This window comes from Carassius carassius, chromosome 18 (assembly GCF_963082965.1).
Source record: "Carassius carassius chromosome 18, fCarCar2.1, whole genome shotgun sequence".
Lineage (NCBI taxonomy): Eukaryota > Metazoa > Chordata > Actinopteri > Cypriniformes > Cyprinidae > Carassius > Carassius carassius.
Genome location: NC_081772.1, coordinates 13,639,919 through 13,645,063, shown reverse-complemented (window position 1 = coordinate 13,645,063; position 5,145 = coordinate 13,639,919). Strand labels below are relative to the sequence as shown.

The 5,145-nt window shown below is 43.2% G+C and overlaps 1 long non-coding RNA gene across 1 annotated transcript; it reads right to left on the bottom strand.

Annotated features, from left to right (window-relative positions):
* Positions 1 to 201: 201 nt before the first annotated feature.
* Positions 202 to 1,245, bottom strand: LOC132092451 (uncharacterized). Its single transcript, XR_009422227.1, has 4 exons — positions 1,022 to 1,245; positions 827 to 922; positions 432 to 548; positions 202 to 297 (listed from the first exon to the last, which is right to left on the bottom strand). It is a non-coding gene; the product is annotated as an uncharacterized LOC132092451 (long non-coding RNA).
* Positions 1,246 to 5,145: the final 3,900 nt, after the last annotated feature.

The following is a 5,145-nucleotide window of genomic DNA, read 5'->3' as shown; positions in this document are numbered from 1 at the left end:
TTGCCACTGCAAGCACCACTCACATTTTCTTCAGGAAATGTACATTCTAGTTATTATTATTATTATTATTATTATGAGGTGTTCATGCATTAGTGAGATTTTGTAAGTGGGAGTGAGATGAAGCATAAGTTTCGTGAAGCACAGGTTAAAAATTTTTTTACGGGTTTTTGTTTAATAATGTCCTAATATCCATCAAATTACCTGAAACATCACAGTTTATGAGTTCCATTTCTGAAGCGATACCAGTCCAATCCGTCTGCTCAGGGAATTCCACAGTCAAAGACTCGCCCTGAATTCCTGCCGAAGATCAGAAAGTCATTAATAACCCCAACATCATTTGATGTGTAAATGATTGTGTTTAATTTAATTTACAGGTATCTCGCAATATATGCATTTGAATGAGTAAAGAGAAAGATGCTGAGTGTATTTACTTTTAATGACACCGATGCTGTTGTGAGTGACTGATCCCCATCCATGTTTTGGATCTTTCACTGAAGATTTCACACTGACTCTGTTTCCTGTCTTGAAGTAGGCATGACTGGAGAACCCTAAGAAAAAAGTGTTACTCATTAAGCATAGAGCTATTACATTACACCTAGAATCTTGAAGATATTGTCATTCATTTATATTGTGCAAAAATATACTATAAAAATAATCTCTATTAAATCAATGCCTGGACCATGTACTTAAAACAGGCACACACTGAGTGGTGATGAATTATTAAAATGCTATATAACAAAGTAATTGTTTGAAACACATACAAGCATCTAAAAATACATATGTTATATACATTTTACTATTGATTTAATTATTCAGTTATTAATACCTAAATCAGCACTGACTACAAGCTCCATTTCAGAAACGTCACCAATCCAACCTTCCTGCTCAGGGAAATTTACTGTCACAGTCTCACCCTGCACATCTAGAGAGAGGAAATCTTTTATTATCCTAAAAATAAAATATAAGTGATTGTAACAATAACTGTTTCAATCTGTCAGATCACAACAGATGATGTCCTTACTTATGACACTGCCAATGCTTTTATGGCTGACTGAACCGCAGAGATATTTGGGTGTTTTTCTACAGATGGCTTCACACAGACCTTGTCTCCTATTTTAATATAGCAGTTGAGCTTTAAAGATCCTGAAACACAATGAGAAGAACAGAATCATATCTTATGAATTACCTCTGTGGCAGTCTCAGATATTTCACTCTGTAGATAAACAGCTGGGTTAAAAGAGTATGGTATCCTCAAGTGTATGTAAATGTCACATTTCTGTAGCAAAAATCTTTATACAAACAAGACCTTATATGATTTTTACTAATTAGATGAGGAAACATTTTATTTCTGTTCTGTATATTTACCACTGTCATCATCATCGGTTACTGTCTCAATTTAAGAAATAAGTCCTCTCAAGCTTGCAAATCCAGGAAAGTCAATGACCAAACAATTATCACTTTTAATATCTAAAAGAAGAACATGCAAATGTGAGTGCTGCACATACTAGTTTGTGATGTTTTGCAGCATAATGTACCATTTGTGTTTATGAGAATAACACATATCTTGCCTTTTACTACTCCTACACTCTAATATGTGACAGTGCTACCCCAATCATATTTTGGGGTTTTAATGGAAGGTTTCACTCTGACTCTGTCTCCAACCTTAATGAAGACTTGTTTGTTATTTATGGCCAGATCTGAAACTGGTAAAACATAAAGGCATATTTCATCACTCAGAGGTACAATCCAATACAACAAGTGGAAGTAACTTTTAGTAACTCTTATCTTTTTGAACAGTTTCATTTATTTCCTGGTTGAAAATAGTCTCCAGCCGCTTTTTAAGTTCACAAACAAGATTGATTACATCTGGATAAGGGCAGCAAGGCTTAAAAGAGTGACTGGGGAAGCCATCAGACCCAGAAGAAGAGGACACAGACTCAAAATTCTGCAGAAAAGTTCAGTCCAGTTTAGTGTTTTCTACTGTGTTATATACAACACTTAAATAAGTGCAACTTGTAGAACATTTGTAGAACCGCGTGGGAACGCTTGCCCGGCATTTCACATTACGCACAATTCGTCACGGATACACCATTCAGTTTCGAAAAGGCTCGCCTCCTTTCCGCGGAATTCTTCCCACGGTTGTGAAGCCAAAGGAAATAGCGGTGCTGCGACAGGAGATGTCAGCTCTGCTGAGCAAAGGGGCTATAGAGGAAGTACACCCCTCTCAGATGGAGTCAGGTTTTTACAGGCACTATTTTGTTGTGCCAAAAAAAGACAGCGGGTTGCGACCCATTTTGGATTTATGCCATTTGAATCTTGCACTCAGGACGAGCCAATTCAAGATGTTAACGGTAAAGTCTATTTTGTCTCAGATTCAACCAAACAACTGGTTTGTCACGATCGATCTGAAGGATGCATATTTTCATATTCAGATCATCAAGAGACACAGGAAGTTTCTCAGATTCGCTTTAGAGGGCAAAGTGTATCAATACCGCGTTCTTCCCTTTGGCTTAGCTCTGGCTCCCCGAACTTTTTCAAAATGCATGGACGCAGCTCTGGCCCCGTTGCGGCTCCAGGGCATTCACGTGTTGATCTACTTAGACGATTGGCTGGTGTTAACACAATCGCAGACCGGGATCTTGTGCTGAATCATCTAAACAGCCTGGGCTTATGCACGAATTTCCAGAAGAGTGTTTTAATTCCCTCTCAACAGATAACCTTTCTGTGAATAGACTTGGACTCTCGCGCGATGACAGCAAGACTATCTCTCCCGCACGCTCAGTCTCTCGCGCCATGCGTGCGTCGCTTCAAAGCAGGTCGCACAGTGACGGTGAGCTTGTGCCTCAGACTTTTAGGTCTAATGGCAGCGGCATCCCCTGTAATCCGTCTGGGCTTACTTCATATGCGCCCTTTTCAGTGGTGGACGAAAAGTCGGAACATTTCACCCCGTTGTCTTCCACATCGGCGCCCCTGTGCAGGCTGGCGAGAAATATTCTTCTTTGGTCTCAGAACAGATTTCTGTCGATCCGAGCGGTTCATGTCCCCGGACGTTTGAACTTCGGAGCGGATTTGCTATCCAGACAGACTCTGGAGCAGGGGGAATGGAGGTTGCACCCCCAAACGGTGAGCCTCTTATGGCAGATTTTTGGAGAAGCAAAAGTGGACTTATTCGCGTTGAGCATGACTACGCATTGCCTGCTGTGGTTCTCCCTATGCCCTCCATCGCCGCTGGGCTTGGATGCGTTAGCTCACAATTGGCCCAGAACCAGCTCGTATGCTTTTCCCCCGATTTTTCTAATTCCAGTGGAGTTATCCATGATACGGCTGGACAGAGTGGAGAAGCTGCTGCTGGTGGATCCGTGGTGGCCCACACAGCCATGGTTTGCGGCCCTGGTCAGTCTGTTAGCGGGCTCTCCATGGAAGATTCCCCTCAGACAGGATTTACTATCACAAGCACAGGGAATGATTTGGCACCCAAGGCCAGATATATGGAAGCTGTGGGCGTGGCCTCTGAGCGGAGTGAGTTAGTATGTCCCGGTCTTTCTGTTGAAACCACCGAGACTATAATGAATTCTAGAGCAGCTTCTACGAGACGCTTATATGCTTTCAAATGGAAACTGTTTACGACCTGGTGTGAAATTTCGAAATATGGATCCAGTTTACTGCCCAGTGGCTTCAGTACTGGAGTTCCTTCAGGACCGTTTCTCTGATGGAGTAACGCCAGCCACTCTGAAAGTTTACGTAGCAGCCATTTCAGCTAACCACGTATATATAGATGGTGCTTCAATGGGCCGTCATCCGCTGGTTTCTCGTTTTATACAGGGTGCGCGACGGCTGAGGCCTTTCGGCCCTGTGCGTGTTCTTCATGGGACTTATCTATTGAGTTGCAAGGTTTATCAGGGCATCCGTTTGAGCCCTTGGAAACTATACCGGATAAAATCCTGACTCTAAAGACAGTTCTTCTTGTGGGTATTGCTGCGACCGAGGCCTAGTTATGTCCCTAAGGTCGCTTCTAACCCTTTCCGCTTTCAACAAGTGGTATTGGAGGCTTTACCCCCTGCAGAGGCGGGGTCAGGAGATCTGAGTCTTTGCCCTGTCAGAGCGCTAAAGACTTATGTTGATCGAACAGCCCCATGGCGTGAGTCTGACCAGCTGTTTGTCTGTTTCGGACACAAGAAAAAAGGCCATGCTGTCACAAAACAATGCATGTCCCATTGGCTGGTGGAGGCAATATCTTTAGCCTATGAGGCGCGTGGACTCGCTTCGCCCCTAGGAGTTAGAGCTCATTCCACGAGAGCAGTGGCTTCTTCACAAGCTTTTCTCAGTGGATCTTCTATGGATGATATCTGTGCTGCGGCAGGATCAAGTTTTACAGTCTGGATGTGAGGACGGCTCCTGGCTCCCGGGTTCTCTCCGCTTGAGCAGATGCTTCCTTGGATCCCAGCTATCAGGTACGTCAGGCGTTATGGTATAGCGTTCCCATATGGTGACGTCACCGCAGCAACGAAGTGACCTATGAAAGGGAACATCTCGGTTACGTATGTAACCACGGTTCCCTGAATAGGGAACGAGATGCTGCGGTCCCGGCCGTTCCATGCCTTGATAGCATTCTTCTTCAGTTCATGAAATCTGAGCGAAATAGCGCGCGGCGCCAAGGTATACGATGCGTACACATGCGTGGGGCGGTGCCAAGCGCTATTTGGCCAATAGGATTGGCGGGATGGTATAGGGCTTCAGACATTCGTCACACCGAGAGGTGTTCCCATACGGTGATGTCACCGTAGCATCCCGATCCCTATTCAGGGAACCGTGGTTACATACGTAACTGTGATGTTTTTCTGATAAAAACCGGAAGCATTTCAGTCAGGCAGCCACAAAGCCTGTTGGGTAATATAGTTTTGTCGAACCTGAAACTCAGTAATGCAGACGAACTGAACTGATTGGTCAACACAATGAATTCTTCAATAAAAATAATTAGCTTGTCATGATTCTTTAATTGAAACAAACTCAGCTAGGAAGAAATATACAAAACAAAAGCCACAGATACTTGTAGACCAATATGTATACACACATGCCTAATCTTTAGCAGCAATGGTTGAATACCAGTGGTATTTATTTAATCCACTCAAAAGAGAATATATATAT